At 48.7% G+C, this 17,806-nt stretch overlaps 1 protein-coding gene and 1 pseudogene across 3 annotated transcripts in view; both read right to left on the minus strand.

Moving 5' to 3' along the window:
• The window catches only part of LOC126519703 (sphingosine-1-phosphate phosphatase 2-like), a 367,121-nt gene that overhangs the window by 211,905 nt on the left and 137,410 nt on the right, over window positions 1-17,806 (minus strand). The window lies entirely within an intron of this gene.
• LOC140213660 (uncharacterized) lies at window positions 15,123-16,984 on the minus strand (annotated as a pseudogene).

Consider the following 17,806-nt stretch of genomic DNA (forward strand, 5'->3'; position numbering starts at 1 on the left):
AAGTATCCCTCGAGGCCAGCGCACCTTCCACAACTTAATGCGGTGAGTGTAAGACTCGTATCTCCGCGAATCCCATTCATGCAAGTGCGACGACTGATGCACGGCGGAGGCCAATATGGCATTAAGGGTCCAGTTGTGAACGCTTGCGTTGACGTGGACGATGTTGCTCGATTTCTTTGCCTCAATCTATCGAAAAGGTGAAACAGCTTATTTGCTGCGCTCAAATTTCGCATTAGGAAGTAACGTAATCGTCGGTAATTTTTTTACTGTATAATAACCTTGGGCAAACTGAAAGCACAGAATCGTTTACAGACGCTATCTCTTTACCGAATACGTACAGTGAACGCCACTGCGCGCGGTCGCCCCGATGAAGTCTCCCGAACCGGCTTCTTGCGTGAAAGGTAGGTAACGCTGAGAGAAAACTATGTGAAATATGTTCTTATAGTGTTTGTATAACAAAATGGAGCGTAATACAATGAAGCCTCAATGCAGCGATCGCACAGATTCGCAGCGACCGCCTGCGCGTCTGAATGCTTGTCCGCACACTGTTTCGCTTTCGCCGCGTGCGCGTTTTCGCACCGTGCCATGAGCTTTAGGCGGCAGAATATGAGCATCTGACAGTATACAAGCAACCATTGTTGCGTGGGCGCTATCAGAGCTGTTCAAAAATAATTTCATTGTAGACACTTCGACGCCTACGGGGACTGTGATGTGCCTTCGCGACGATTCAATCTTTTTTTTTTCTTGTAAATTCTTGGACGTTTCAATATTATTTCTTGAGTTGCGTCGCACAGTATGTTTATCGGTGTTCTCAGCGTGCGATTTCCCGCTGCTTCTTTTTTGTAATCGAGTGCATTAATTCATAACACAAACATGACCATATGTCATGCTTTCTTTTAATGTGCTTCATACCGCTCCCTTTCCACTCCAGTGAACTTGCCAGTATCTATAGCATCGACAACTTCAAAGACCAAACCGCCATGACATTAGTCGGGCAGGGGACTCGGGCGAGCGTCTCAGTGCGCGTTTTCTGAACATGGCACACCCGGCGCCGTAGCAGAAATCTTCCTCACGTCTGTGCTTGCTGCATACCCGAGTTGTAGCCGATGACTGTTTGCCGGTTTTATGTTTCGCCAGCCAAGCTTCACGCAGCTTCTTGTCCTGCGGCTACGTGTGAATAAGGCTGACACCGGGCTCTGTTGCGTACGTTCGGCACTGCGGCACCGAGCAGTAGTCTACCATGTTGCGCGCCTTCAAAGGCAGCCACTACCTATTGTAGTGCTTTCAAGCGTTGTAAAGGAGACACTCGAAGCGGGAAAATCTCGCCACTAAATGAGGACCGCAGCGTACGAGGGAATTTAAACTGTCGTTTTCAGCTCGCTTCGCCGCTCACGAAGCAGCCGACGCGGCCGCTATGTCCGCGTGATCCCTAATAGCACGTCACGCCGACGGTGGCGCCAGCTTTTCCAGTGGTGGAGCTCGAGGCAAATAGGCAAGAACACTTAGTTTGGTTGCTTAGTATTTTTCTTGCTTCTTTTTCTTTTTTTTCCCCTTTCTGTTTTTGCCCCTTTATTTATTTATTTACACCGTTTAAGTATTTTCCTTCTTTTTCCTTTTCTTTACGCGCACCTGTTCCTGCCTCTACTTCTATTATCTCTCTCAGAGACATGCTAGCCCATGACCACCAGTGAAACAGGTAATAGAGGGCTGCTGTGCACGTTGTTGACACGCCGGCTGACACACGGCCATTGACACGTGTTTGACAGACGGCCGTGTAGCTGGACTTGTGCACAGCACTCCTTTATTCTCAATTCGACACCCTCGCCGCTAACACACCTTCGCTCGTTGCCACACCCACCCGCTTTATGCCCACTCCCCTTTAGAAGAACCCCACCTATATATACTGTGGCGAGGAAAGCATTTGTCACTTTGAAGAAGAGAAGTTCACTTGTCGAAACGTTGGCTCCCGCTTTCACCGTGTTCTCATTTTGCTCATCATCTGTTCTCACTATGAATGACGAATTCGTTATAACAAAAGCCTAATCTTTCAATATAGCCCAACTTTACATTCTCATTTGTGTCCGTTTGAAGAGGTCCTGAACAACCCCTCGGGCTTGGTGAAATTATGCAGCCCGCAGATATCATACGCTGCTATGAACATCTCAGCAAAATTTTGTAGCCGCGTGTGGCACGTGGAGCTCACAAGTGGAACGCAAAGTCACTTGCTTCTCAAACACAATCTTTTCAACAGAAGCCTACTCCTCACTCTTTCTTAGGCTGTTATATTTCGTCATATAGCAGATTCCGATACACGGCTGCTATTGGCGAATAGCTGGCATCAGTCAAGAAGGGTGTTTGAATCAGTGAGTTCTTTCTTACCACTACTGAGTATAGTCATTGGCGCAGTTTAGTAAAGAGGCTGAAGTGAAAATCTGCTTTCAAATATCTATAATAATTATGTACGACCAGAAGAAGCTGACCATCTTTGCTGAGGCGGCAGCGGGGAAACACGCCGACACATCCCAAAAGTAGTTTAGCCCGGTGGTATGGCTCCATCCACCCGCTCTCCCTACCATGACTGCGCCGCATCAACAGAGTTGACGAAACCCCCCTGCAAAAAAATTATCCTGGTCCGCCCGCTGTGCTTGCTCAGACAGCCAATCCGAGGCTCCTGTGCCCTCGTCGTGCAAGATGGTGCAAGCTGGTGTAAGCCCGAGTTGCCTCGCTGCTTTTCTAGTTTGTTGTGTTTGTGCCTTGTAGGCCTTCTCCCGCCGTGTTGCCAAGATGGCTAGCGTGATGCGGCAGAATTTCTTTTGCCGTGAAGCTTCAAATCGTAAATCGAGTCAAACGTGGTACGAAGTCGGATGTCACTACAGTGTACAAGATTCCGAGGGTTCACTCTCAGCACGATATTGAAGAATAAGGGGGGGATTAGGGCTGAAGCGGACAAACGACCCAGTGCCCGTGGTGCCCGACGTGTACGCACGGCCATGTACAAGACGTTGAGGCGGCCATGTACAAATGGTTCATCCGAAACTGCTTCAGACGTGCCAGCTTCCGCATGCCTGGTGATGACTCTGAAAGTGCTTGTGAGTGCGACAGAGCCATTGCCGGTGTCGCCGAAGTTAGGAGCGAGCTGTCAGAACTTCCGGAAACCGTTGACGGATCAACGGTCGGCGAGTTTGTGAGTGCGGATGATGATGTTGCGACCATGGGAGAGCCAGAAAACGAAGATTACATTGCCGACATCGTAACGAGCACAAGTGAAAGCGGGCACAATGGGGAAAACAATGACGATCTTTGGTCACATACTCCGAGGTGATTCCTGCACTCACACTATTCCGGCGCTTCTGCGCAAATGTGGAAGGTTGCGGGCTCAGCTGCTCCAACTCTATAGACAATGTGGAAAAGTGCGTGCTGTCGCAGGCAGCGAAGCTGCCCAAGCAGAAGATACAGGACTATTTCATGCGAAACTAAGCTAGTTTCATCAATAAAGTGATTTTATAAATGGTATGTGCTTTTATGACGTCCAATTCTTTAGCAAGGTTATATGGAATTATGCCCTATATCGAACTGATAGGCGTTCTTTTGCGAGTTTGATATAAACGGGTTCGACTGTATATCAAATCAAGTACAGTGGCACAACAAGTGGTCAATGTGCTCTCTATAGCTGCAGACATCAGATGCAGGACTGTGAAACATTTAAACAAGTGTTAAATAAGCTCTCATGCATGCAACTCCTTGACAATCACCTCGCGTTAGTGCACTATGGGTGGAAGTCCGGATTGAAGCGAAGGGTCTCTGCTGCAGTCTTGTTATAGTGTGCGTGGTATTCCATTCAGTTAACCAGAGTGTACATGCCACCAAGGTGAAGCTTAGCATCTCTCCTAGAAGATGGTCTTCTTCTTGCAATGTTCACGCAGCCTTGTCACCGTCATCATTTCCAGTGATCCGACAATGGCTGGGTAACCACTGAAAATAATACTTCATAACTTTTATTTTTCAAGTGGTAGTAAAGTTCTACGATTGCTCATGTCAATTGGTCGCGAGTTGCACATTGGAAGGACAACTGTACATACTGTTGTGCCAGATTTGAGTAACAGAAGACTGCCTATTTTCCTGGACTCTGTATGTTGACCATCTGAAGTACAGCGCACAGAGCCTCAAGTTCTGCAGCTGTAGATGTTATGGCATGCAAAATCTTGAAACGTTGCGTTATTCCTCTTGTCGGTATAGCCATAGTGACACCGGAACTATTCGATGTATTTGAGCCATCAGCGAGAAGGAAAAAAACTTCAGATTTCCACATAATGCAAAGCAGTGACGCGATTGTTGATGCAATATTATATGCCATAAATTTTGCACTGTTTCGTCTGGTATGGTTCTTATAAACACTTCAAACACGTGCACAAGCGATCTGCTTTTTACAAGAAGAAAACTTTCTTCAATGTTGACTCTGGTCCATGATGAATTCTGTTGTCGAGGGTGTCGCTACACAGTAGCAAACAAGTAGAGAGACATGGCTTCTTCCTTCCTATGCTACCTTCTTGCTTTTTATCAATGCCTTAGTCTTACCATTTGAGGGCCTGTGCATACTGGTCAGGAAGGGACTCACGTTCGTCGAACACGAGCTGCAAAGCAATATCAAGATCGAGCACACACTCACCGAAATCATTCCAGGCAAGAAGAGAAAAGGAAGCACATTTCTGCTCAACGTCTACAGGAACCCATCGCAGAGAAAACAGAGATTCAAGACATCAGTACACAGAGCCAACACCGCAGCGCGCTAATCACGTGCGGCGACTTCAAGGTGATGAACCCTGCCTGAGGTTACAAGTACACAGCAAAGGGCCGCGACCCGTACCAAGACGCCACGGAACTCGACTTCACCCTCATCACGGACCCGACGCATCCGACGAGAATCGGTAACTCCGTGTCCCGGGACACCACTCCGGACCTCACGTTCGTCAAGAACAACGTCCGGGGCACGATCACCTGGAGAAACACGGGGACCGAACTCGGCCGCGATCACACTATCGTGGAAATCAGCATACCGGAACACGACACCAGCATCGAAACACACAGATGGATAGACTGGGATGCCTTCCGAGACGCCAGAAGCCAGAAGAGAGACGGGGACGACGAGATCGAAGACATCGACTCGTGACGGCTGAAATCACCAAGAGCGTACGCGACGCGACCAAAGAAATTGAAACGGGCGCGGAGGTCGACAAAGTAGACAGCCTGCTTGCGCTTCTCATCGAAGCCAAACAGTCGATATTCAATCGCTGGAAAAAACAACAGCTCAACGGCAGACTCAGAAAGAAGGTGGCGGAGCTCAACCGAGAGATCGAAGAGCACTTCCGCGCGCTCTGCACACAACAGTGGAACGAGATCTGCAACGCGGCAGACAGGCAGATGCACAGCGGGAAGACGTGGAACCTGCTGCAGCACCTTCTCGACGAAACCAAGACCAAGTTGCACCAAACGGGCAGAGTCGCCAGGCTCATACATCGGGCAGTCGCGGTACACGGCGCCGACGAAGTCACCACGCGCTTTAACGACAAATACCTGCCGACTACACCAACAGAACAACACGCGCCGTACGGCGGCCTACCCAACGCGAAGCTCGATCGTGACATCGACGTCGAGGAGGAACGAGTTGCCCTGCACGACCTCAACAGTCGGTCGGCAGCCGGCCCGGACCTTGTCACGAACAAGGCGCTCAAAAACCTCGAAGACGGCTCGATTGAGAACCGAGCAAAATATTTCAACAAGTGCTGGAGAGCGGACGCGCTGCCAAAGCAGTAGAAGACAGCCAATTGAGACCATCCTGATCCCCAAGCCGGGGAAGCCACCGGACACGGGCAACCTCCGGCCCATCTCGCTCACGTCCTGCATTGGCAAGGTGCTGGAACACGTCCTGTTCAACAGGTGGCAATACTACCTGGAATGAGAAGGGCTGCACATGGCCACAGTGATCGGCTTCAGATAGCACCTAAGCACGCACGAAGCGATGCTGCAGCTCAAATACCAAATCATCGACGATGGCGGCAGCGCCCACGACAACACGGCAATCCTGGGGCTCGACCAGCAGAGCGCCTTCGATAAGGTGAAACACTTGGCAATTCTGTCCCAAGTCTCCAAGCTCAACATGGGCGAAAGATCCTACAACTACATCAAGAACTTCCTCACGGACAGGACCGCCGAGCTATGAGCAGGCGACCTACAGACGCAAGAGAAGAAGCTCGGGAGCACCGGCACACCGCATGGATTGGTCATTTCGCCGATGCTGTTCAACCTGGTAATGATCAGAGCGGCCGAGAAGCTCGCGGACATCGAAGACGTCAGGCACACCATCTACGCACACGATATCACGCTGTGGGTGACCGGTGGCAGCGAGGGGCCACTGCCACCGAGGGGGCGCCGGGATAATGCCGGGATAATGAAACATAGGGCATTGTGGGGGTACAACAGGTATAGGGTACTGAGGTATTTGGAAGGGAGTAATGGTGCGGGGGCTTACTTTAGGGAATGCGGTCCTGTGTTTAAGGGCAGAGGTTCAGTCGAGACTAGAAGTAAATCAGAGAGCTGTGGGAAGATTAGCACTAGGTGCCCCCGGGAAAACCACAAACGAAGCAGTACAGGGGGATATGGGCTGGGCATCGTTCGAAGCAGGGGAATCTCAGAGTAAAATTCTATATGAAAGACGCCTGAGGAAATTGGATGATAACAGGTGGGCAGCTAAGGTATACATATACAGAAAGAGCGTTGACTCACAATGGCAGAAAAGAAGTAGGAAGCTAACGAGCAAGTATGCCAGACACGAGGACGAAGAAAGACAGAGCATTAAACGACAGGTTAAAAACGCGGAAGGTAAAAATTGGATAAATTCAATGGAAAAGAAGCATAGTGTGGAACTATATCGATACTGGAAACAGCAGATCAGGAAGGAAGCGTTTTATGATAACTCAAGAGGCAGTGCCCTACTCTTTGAAGCGAGGTCAGGATGTCTTAGAACGCGGAGCTATAAAAAGAAATTTAACGAAGAATACGCATGTACTGTGTGCGGTAAGCGTTCGCGACTAGAACGTTGGAGCAGCGATAGGTAGTGTAGCCGACCGAGCACCGAAACAAGGTTGTTCTTTCTCGTCGTCGTTGTCTCTCTCCTAGCCACAGCCCCACTGCTCCCTATTTTACAGTACAGTTATCTCCCCCGCGGAAAAGGAAGCCATCCCGGCGACCTACGGGTAGGACAGCACAGGCGGATCATAGTAGGCCTTGAGACGCTGGGCACGCACAATTTCGCGTCCACGACGGCGATGATCCAAAGGTAGCTCGAGGGGTTCCACAATATAGTTGACTGGAGACGTTTGGTTGATCACGCGGTATGGGCCTTGGTACTTCGACGCGAGTTTCGGTGACAGACCAGTGGTAGAGGCTGGAACCCAAAGCCACACTAGCGAGCCAGGAGCATAGCATTGGAACTTTGTCGATTGTGCTACTGGCGTTGCTGGTCTTCTGACGTAAATATACGGGAAAGCTTGCGACACTCTTCTGCGTGTGCAGCAGCTTCGGATAGGGTAGTTGTTTCCGTGGAGTCAGAGCGGTACGGAAGGATAGTATCCATTGTGGAAAAACGATCGCGTCCGTACAGGAGAAAGAAGGGCGAAAATCCCGCGGTAGTCTGCGTGGCGGTGTTGTAAGCGCAGGTCAGAAAAGGTAGAACATGGTCCCATTTGGTTTGGTCGGATGCAACGTACCAAGAGTGCGATTAAAGCGCTCGGTCATGCCATTAGTCTGCGGATTATACGCAGTAGTGGTGCGATGAATGATGCGGCATTCTTTGAGGAGAGCCTCGATGACGTCGGAGAGGAAGACGCGGCCTCTGTCACTGAGTAATTCCCTGGGAGCTCCGTAGCGAAGGATGATGTGGCGCAGGAGAAATCAGGCGACGTCACGTGCAAAAGCGCTGGACAAAGGGGAAGTTTCCGCATAGCGCGTAAGATGGTCGATGGCCACGATTACCCAGCGATTGCCATCTGATGTGGTTGGTAGAGGTCCATAAATGTCGATGCCTACTCGATCAAAAGCACGTGCTGGGCAAGGCAAAGGCTGCAATGGGGCGGTTGAACGACGAGGGGGATCTTTACGGCGTTGGCAAACCAGACAGGAGCGGACATAATGATGGATGAATCGATGCATCCCCCGCCAGTAGTAACGAAGGCGTAGACGCGCGTATGTCTTCAGTACCCCTGCATGCGCGCACTGGGGATCGTCGTGGAACGCTGCGCAAATATCCGAACGCTGGTGTCGCGGGATGACAAGCAACCATTTGCGACCGTCCGGGTGGTAGTTACGACGGTACAAGAGCCCGTCGCGAATGGAGAAGTGATGTGCTTGGCGACGTAATGCGCGATTGGTAGTGGGTGTCGATGGGCTGGACAAAAACGCAGCATGGACACAATCCATGGCTCTCTTCTACCAGTCTCTCCAGCCTCAGAGCCGTGCTTGTCTCCAGATCTCCGTCACATGATACAAGAACAAGTCGCTATAACGCAGTACCACTTGCTCATCAACCGCCTCCTACGCCTGTGCCACTTACGTACGCTGCCGTTGTCGCTAATCCAAGGCCTCCTTCTGCAGGTAATCAATCCAGACTTACCAGCGCCTTACACCAGCGCATAAGATACACCAGCATGTGATTTTGACGCGTCTGTGTAGAATTCGGAGCAGCTGTACTTCGATTGAAGTTCACGGAAATGCATAGCGATTTCGATGTCAGGTGCGTGTTTTGTGACCTCTACAAAGGATACGTCACAGTCTATCACCTGCCACTCCCACGGCGGTAATAGCTTAGTTGGAGGCATTAGTCGATGTTCGAGAACAGGGACATCCATTTCCGTGCTAAGTTCTCTTGCACGCAGTGAGAAAGGAAGTCTAATGGAGGGTTTATTATGAAAAAGTGTTTGACACGTTAAGTCGTTAACAGTTTTGAAACACGGATGTTCTTTATTTGAGCGCACATTGAGAAAATAGGTAAAGCTGATGTACGTTCTCTGAAAGTGTAGTGACCACTCGTCTGACTCTGCATATAGACTTTCCACAGGGCTTGTTCTAAATGCGCCAGTGGCCAGGCGGATACCCAGATGATGAACGGGGTCTAACATTTTTAGCGCACTCGGTGCAGCAGAGTGATATTATACTACGGCACCATAATCTAACCGTGATCTAACTAGGCTCCTGTAAAGATTCAACAGGCACCTCCTGTCGCTACCCCATGTAGTGTGGAATAGAACTTTAAGTAAGTTCATGGTTTTCAGACATTTTGCTTTAAGAAATTTTATGTGTGAAATGAAGGTAAGCCTGGAGTCCAGGATAACACCTAGAAATTTGTGTTCTTTGTTAACAGGAATTTGTTGTCCACCCAGTTCTACACAGGGATCAGGTACCAAGCCTCTCTTTCTTGTGAAGAGAACACAAGAACTTTTGTGCGGGTTGATTTTAAATCCATTTTGTTCTGCCCACTTGGACACCTTGTTTAAGACCTGCTGCACCTGTCTTTCACATACTGTAAGGTTGCAGGCTTTGAAAGCTATCTGTATATCGTCTACGTAGACGGAATAAAGAATGGCTGGGGGCAGTGAAGAACGAAGTGTATTCATCTTAACGATAAAGAGAGTGCAGCTGAGCACGCCTCCCTGGGGTACACCAGTTTCCTGCGTAAAAGGACGTGACAGTGCATTACCGACTTTTACTCGGAAGGTACGATTTGACAAATAGCTTTCAATTGTGTTCAGCATATTTCCAATGATGCCCATTTCCGACAGGTCTCGTAAGATCCCGTAACGCCATGCCGTGTCATACGCTTTCTGTGTCATACGCTTTCATACGCTTTCATACGATGTCAAGGAATATCGATAGGGAAAACTGTTTATGTATAAATGCATCGCGGATATTTCCTTCTATGCGCACAAGATGGTCGGTTGTCGACCGTACTTCTCTGAAGCCACACTGATAGGGATCGAGCATATGGTTGAGTTCAAGGAAATGTATAAGTCTGCGGTTAACCATTTTTTCAAAAATCTTACACAGACAGCTTGTTAGAGCTATCGGACGATAACTGGCTGCCAAGGACGGGTCTTTTCCCTGTTTCAGTACAGGAACTACAATCGCTTCTTTCCATGTGGATGGGAGGAATCCGGAAGCCCAAATAGTGTTGAATAGTGTAAGTATGTAACTTGTGTGTCACTATGTAGGTTTCTGATCATGTCATACATGACTCTGTCAGGTCCCGGTGCAGTGCTTTTGCATGTGTTCAAGGCAGCTCTCAACTCGGCAATACTGAAAGGCCGGTTATACGGTTCATTCTGCCTGGATTTTCGTATGATTGGCTTACGTTCTATTATTTCTTTAAGTTTAAGAAAGGACTGGGAATAATCGATTGAGCTCGACACACGCTCAAAGTGCTCCGCAAGTGAATCTGCCTGGTCTCGCAGGGTTTCGCCTTCTGTGTTTACCAAAGGGAGGGAGTATGTTTGTCGCCCTCTTATCCTACTAACCCTGTTCCAGACTTTGGCCTCATCTGTATAGGAGTTGATACCCGATAAAAACTTTTGCCAACTCTCTCTTCTGGCCTATCGGCGGGTTCGCCTGCCTTGGGATTTTACTTTTTAAAGTTTATAAGATTCTCCGCAGTGGGGGAGGCGCGTAGCGACCCCCACGCTTTGTTTTGTTTCTTACGAGCGATCCTACAATCGTCGTTCCACCACGGGACACGCCGTTTACATGCCAAGCCATTTACTTGTGATATACATTTAGATGCGGCATCTATTATCAAGGCTGTAAAATACTCCACAGCAGCATTAATTTCTAACGAGGAGATGTCATGCCATGAGAAACCAGTAAGAGTTCGAAATTTCTCCCGATCAGCTGTCTCAATCTTCCACCTAGGTGCCTGTGGTGGATATTCGTATTCTTTAGGTGTTCGTAGTAGTATGGGGAAGTGGTCGCTTCCGTAAGGGTTCTTTGTAACTTCCCATTCGAGTTCAGGCAGAATAGAAGGAGAAACTATGCTGAGATCGATTGAAGAAAAGGTTCTGTTTGCTAGAGAGTAATATGTGGGTCCCTTCTTATTCAGAAGGCACGCACCAGAAGAAAAAAGGAACTGTTCAACAAGACGACCTCGCGCATCTATACGAGAGTCGCCCCATAGGGAGCTGTGCGCATTGAAATCGCCAAGAACAACATAATGTTCTGGCAATTCGTCTATAAATGACTGAAATTCATGTTTGTTTAATTTGTAGTGTGGGGGTACGTAAAGCGAGCAAATGGTGACGAGTTTATTTAGAAGAACAGCTCGAACCGCCACTGCTTCAAGGGGCGTTTGTAGCTGTAAACGCTGACAAAAAATACTTTTATGAATAAGAATGGCAACACCGCCTGATGATACGACAGCATCATCGCGGTCTTTGCGGAACTTGACATACGGTCGGAGAAAGTGTGTGTGTTGTAGTTTTAAGTGTGTTTCCTGTAGACACAGCACTTTTGGATTCTGTTTTTGGATAAGCTCTTGCACGTCATCAAGGTTCCTAAGAAGACCTCTGATGTTCCATTGAATTATTTGTGTGTCCATATTGGAAGTCAATAGGTGCTGTGTGTAGGGAAAACGAAAGTTATGCCTTAGATTACAGATCCCTTTCGAGGCCCTGTAATCGGGGTTTCGCCCTTTCTGGAGTGTTCGAGGGAGCCTCGCCGCTCCTTAGGCGCTTGGTGCGCCTTGAGGATGGGTGTAGTGTCCATTGCCTCTTGTGAGGCGCCGGACATGTGCTCTTGCGAGCGGGAAGTTACCAGTGAGGGTCCCGCCTTGGAGGGCAAGACCCCTGCGCCCACCAGCCCGGTGGTCGATGGGGCACCCTGCGGGATTTGGCTGCACCGGCTGTTGCCAGAGCTGGAAGGGGCCGGGGAGGTTGGGGCAGCCTCGGCTGCGTCCACCTTCTGGGTCGATGGTCCCTTCTGCTGTGTTGACAGAGCAGCGCTTGCTGAACCGCCGCGGGGGCAGATGGCGTAACTGCCGACTCACTGCCTGTGGGTCGGACAGCCGCCGGAGGCCGTTGTGACGCTGCGCCCTTACGCTCCACATCGCAAAGCTGCTCTTAGACAGGTATGACACCCGCCTACGTGCCTCTTTGAAAGATATGTTTTCTTTGACTTTGATCGTCACAATCTCCTTTTCTCTTTTCCAGGACGGGCAGGACCGCGAGTATCCGGCGTGCTCGCCATCACAGTTGACACAATGTGGAGTGTTCTGACATGTTTCGGAGGAATGTTCATTGTCACTGCACTTGGCACATATCAGCCGGTCTCGACAGTTCTGTGAACTGTGGCCGAGCCTTTGGCACTTAAAGCATCTAAGAGGATTGGGCACGTATGGCCTAACACGAAGTTTGATATAATCGGCCTCGATGGACTCGGGGAGGACACTTGAACCGAAAGTGAGTATCACGTGCTTCGTCTTGATCTCTTTACCATCTCGCCTCATCTTAATTCGCATAACATTTATGACATTCTGTTCACTGAAGCCCTCCAAGAGTTCAGCTTCAGTGAGCTCTAGCATGTCATCGTCCGAGACAACGCCGCGCGTGGTGTTCATGGTACGGTGCGGGGTTACTGTTACTTGGGTCTCCCCACCCACGACGATAATGTAAGTGAGAATAGTCTAGAGGAATTGGAAACCCCACAAGTAACGCCGGAAGAAGTAAAGAACGCCTTGGTAGCTATGCAAAGGGGGAAGGCAGCTGGGGAGGATCAGGTAACAGCAGATTTATTGAAGGATGATGGGCAGATTGTTCTAGAGAAACTGGCCACCCTGTATACGCAATGCCTCATGATTTCGAGCGTACCAGAATCTAGGAAAAACGCTGACATAATCCTAATCCATAAGAAAGGGGACGCCAAGGACTTGGAAAATTATAGACCGATCAGTTTACTGTCCGTTGCCTACAAAGTATTTACTAAGGTAATTGCAAATAGAATCAGGAACACCTTAGACTTCCGTCAACCAAAGGACCAGGCACGATTCCGTAAAGGCTACTCAACGATAGACCATATTCACACTATCAATCAGGTGATAGAAAAATGTGCGGAATATCACCAACCTTTATATATAGCTTTCATTGATTACGAGAAAGCGTTTGATTCAGTCGAAACCTCAGCAGTCATGGAGGCATTGCGGAATCAGGGTGTATACGAGCCGTATGTAAAAATACTGAAAGATATCTATAGCGGCTCCACAGCCACCGTAGTCCTCCATAAGGAAAGCAACAAAATCCCAATAAAGAAAGGCGTCAGGCAGGGAGATACGATCTCTCCGATGCTATTCACAGCGTGTTTACAGGAGGTATTCAGAGACCTGAATTGGGAAGAATTGGGGATAAGAGTTAATGGAGAATACCTTAGTAACTTGCGATTCGCTGATGATATTGCCTTGCTTAGTAACTCAGGGGACCAACTGCAATGCATACTCACTGACCTGGAGAGGCAAAGCCGAAGGGTGGGTCTAAAAATTAATCTGCAGAAGACTAAAGTAATGTTTAACAGTCTCGGAAGGGAACAGCAGTTTACAAAAGGTAGTGAGGCACTGGAAGTGGTAAGGGAATACATCTACTTAGGACAGGTACTGACTGCGGATCCGGACCATGAGACTGACAGAAGAATAAGAATGGGCTGGGGTGCGCTTGGCAGGCATTCTCAGATCATGAACAGCAGGTTGCCATTATCCCTCGAGAGAAAAGTTTATAACAGCTGTATTTACCAGTACTCACGTACGGGCAGAAACCTGGAGGCTTACGAATAGGGTTCTACTTAAATTGAGGACGACGCAACGGGCTATGGAAAGAAGAATGATAGGTGTAACGTTAAGGGATAAGAAAAGAGCAAATTGGGTGAGGGAACAAACGCGAGTTAATGATATCTTAGTTGAAATCAAGAAACAGAACTGGGCATGGGCAGGACACGTAATGAGGAGCGAAGATAACCGATGGTCATTAAGAGTTACGGAATGGATTCCAAGGGAAGGAAAGCGTAGCAGAGGGCGGCAGAAAGTTAGGTGGGCGGATGAGATTAAGAAGTTTGCAGGGACAACATGGCCACAATTAGTACATGTCCGGGGTAGTTGGAGAAGTATGGGAGAGGCCTTTGCCCTGCAGTGGGCATAACCAGGCTGATGATGATGATGATGAAATGACACAAGTTTCGGCAGTTTCTCGTACTGCTTTTGATCGTGGAGCTCCAAGAGGAGATCACCACTTGTCATTCTCGACGCCTTATATCCTGTTCCAAATACTTCGGGTAAAGACTTCGAAACAAGGAACGGTGAAATGTTACGCACTAGTTTGTCTGGCTTTTCTGAGTGAATCACATGGAATCGAGGAAAGTTGTGGACTTGTCGTCCGAAAAACTGAAAGATCTTCGGTGCGCCCTCGTTTCTGAGGGCGATCAGGTAGTTTAGAAAAAGCATTTTCCATAAGTATAGTTGGGTTTTCGGCCGCGATGCCAACCACCCACCATGGAGCCCAACAGGGGGACGTGACAGAAGTTCCTGCAAGGGAAACCCTGCCAACGCCAGCTGTACATCGCTGCTATAACGAAATACAGCATAGCCAAGGCTGGCCAGCCACACAAGGTTAACCCTTGCCGCAGGGAAACTAGGAAGAAGTGAGCAGAAGTGAAGAGAAGACAGGAAAGATGAAAAAGGCGAGAGAGAAAGTCGAAGATTGGAGAGGAGGACAGGAAAAGGCGACTGCCGATTTCCCCCAGGTGGGTCAGTCTGGGGGTGCCGTCTATGTGAAGCAGAGGCCAAAGGGGTGTGTTGCCTCCGCCGGGGGGCCTTAAAGGTCCGAACACCCGGCATCGGCTCAACCTTCAGGATCCTCCTTTCCCCGGACACGGCTAAGCCGCGCACGGCTACACGCGGGAGGGTCCAACCCTCGTGTGCGAGGGTACGTGGTGTCGCAACACACCAAACGCCTGCTGACGCAGACGCCTCTGCGGGCCAGTAGAAACAATGGAAGACCTCATATTAAAATGTGATGGTATCGATCTCGATGTCCATGGGGCCACAGTCATGCTTCCTGAGGCCCTAGGGTTCAGACATAACAATAGTCATGTAAATAAATATGCGGTGGAAATTAGCAAAAGGCGATTGAAGGATTGGTGGCTCAAAAGCAGACAGGTGACATAAGGCTAAAAGGGTAGGAAGACGTATTTAAAGAAAATCGCGAATTTTAATAACACACAACACAGGTAAACAAAAAAATAAAATAAAAAGCTGAGCATGGTGGCAACTGCCGTCACCCCGTTTCAAAGGTGACGCTCCTACCTCCCATCCATCCATCCATCCATCCATCCATCCATCCATCCATCCATCCATCTTTTGCAAGCCACCGTCGACGCGATAGAAGACCAGCTGGAAGGCACCAGACTGAGATGTTCGCCGAGCAAATCAGAGCTTCTCATACTCCCACCGACCAGCAACGGTAGAGGCAAGACCAGACAACGCGAATACGAAAAAATCAGAATCGTAACCAAATCCGCCAATGTGCTCCCCGAGGTTGGCAAAATTAGGATCTAGGCATGGTCCTCGAAAAGCATGGAAGAAACGGTGAAACCATCACCCGTCTCGCGGCAAAGGCGGCCAACGCGGTTCAACTCCTCAAACGAGTCACTTCCCGGAAGGCTGGCATGAGAGAGGAGAGCCTAATTAGGCTCGTCGAATCCTTCATCATCAGCCATATCGCGTATGTCGCAGCCTACCACAGATGGCTGCAATAGGAACGTACAAAAAACAAAATCAACGTGATCATCAGGAGAGCATACAAGACAGTGCTGGGCCTGTTCGAATCCACGAGCACAACACGCTTTTTACAACTAGGGATACACAACACGCTCAAAGAAATAGCCGAAGCACAACGGACCTCTCAACTGAAGCGGCTGTCCACAACCAAAGCCGGGAGGAAGATAGACGTCAGACTCTGGAGTTGGATGGATGGATGGATGGAAGGATGATTGAGGCTCAACCCTTTGAATCGGGCGGCGGCGGCGTGCGCCGCCTAGCCTTAAATGGTACTATATACATGTATACCTATGTATTTACTCCTTTACTTTTGCGTTGATATTATCCACCAATCAGATAGCCTCCGTTTAGTTATTTCTACCTGTTCAAAGTCTATTTTACTTTCATTGTCTTTAAAACCCAAAGCTTTGAATAGTTTCCCGTTACATTCAACTGCAGGGTGAAGTTGTTTACAAGCAAGTATCAGGTGTTCAGCCGTTTCCTCCTCCTCTCGATACGCCCCGCACAAGAAATCTATCTCCTGGTATCTGGCTCGGTAGGTTTTAGTCCGCAGTACACCTGTCCTGGCCTTAAACAACAATGAGCTTCCCTTAGTTATCGTAAATATTTTCCTTGGCTATTTCTTGCTTAAACGTCCTGTATGTCTCTAATGCTGATTTGGTTTGCATCTGTTTTCCACATGCCCCTCTCTGTCTCCTTAACCTTTTTCTTGATGGATGATTCCTTACCTGTCCCCCCACTGCTGCACAAGTATTTGCTTGACAACTTTCTAGTTCGCTTCCTCCACCTTGTGTCAACGTTCCTCGTGTATAAGTAACTGAAAACCTTCCTAGCCCACCGCATTTCCCCCATTTTTCTCAATCTCTCCTCAAATGCTATATTGCAACTAGCCTCTCTGCCCTCGAAAGAAGACCATCCCAGATCCCCCTGCACCCCAAGATTCGGTGTCTTGCCATGTGCTCCCAGAGCGAGCCTACCGCCCCCGCGTTGCCTAGTTTCCAACTGTTGCCGGGTCTCTGCTCTCATACATAGAACTGCATTGGCAAAAGTCAGGCCTGGAACCCTTACCCCCTTCCATATCCCTCGTACTACCTCGTACCTATTGTAGTTCCACAGTGCCCTACTCTTCATAATCGCTGCACTTCTGTTACCTTTAGTCGTTACATATTTTTCGTACTTTGTCAGATACTCAATGCCATTATTTATCCACACCCCAAGATACTTGTATTTATCGACTATCTCCAGCGTGGCCTCCTGTATCTTATGCTCGCCGCAAATGTTATAATTAAATATCATGACTGCTGATTCTTCTTTGCTAAACTTCAAGCCTAATCTGTCTAATTCTGTACCATATATGTCCATCAATCCCTGCAGATCTTCTGTATTGTCAGCCATTAATACAATATCGTCCGCGTACATCAGTCCTGGTAATGACTGTTCCATCTGTTTTCCTTGTTTGAAAAATGATAGGTTGAAGCCGAGTCCGCTTTGCTGTATTTTGGCCTCTAAACCTTGTAGGTACAGCATAAACATCAGAGGTGACTATGGGCACCCCTGCCTAAGCCCCCACCGAATCATTACAGGCTCCGAAACCTGCTTTCCCCATTGTATAATCACCTCGTTACATTTATAGATATCTTTTAAGAAATTGGTTACTCCATCTTGCACTCCTAAAGTTTCCAGAATGCCCCACAAGCCCTCTTAATGTACACTGTCATAGGCTCCCTTGATATCCAAAAAAGCCAGCCATAGGGGTCTGTGTTCCTTTTGAGCTATTTCAATGCACTGTTTTAGTGAGAACAGATTGTCTTCTAGCCTCCTATGCTTCCGGAACCCATTTTATAGCTCTCTAAGCACCCCCTCGTTCTCTACCCATACCTGCAGTCTGTCCTTCATAATCTGCATGACCACCCTGTAAACCACTGACGTCACTGTTATAGGCCGGTAGTTATT

The sequence above is a fragment of the Dermacentor andersoni genome, chromosome 10, assembly GCF_023375885.2.
Source record: "Dermacentor andersoni chromosome 10, qqDerAnde1_hic_scaffold, whole genome shotgun sequence".
Classification (NCBI taxonomy): Eukaryota; Metazoa; Arthropoda; class Arachnida; order Ixodida; family Ixodidae; genus Dermacentor; species Dermacentor andersoni.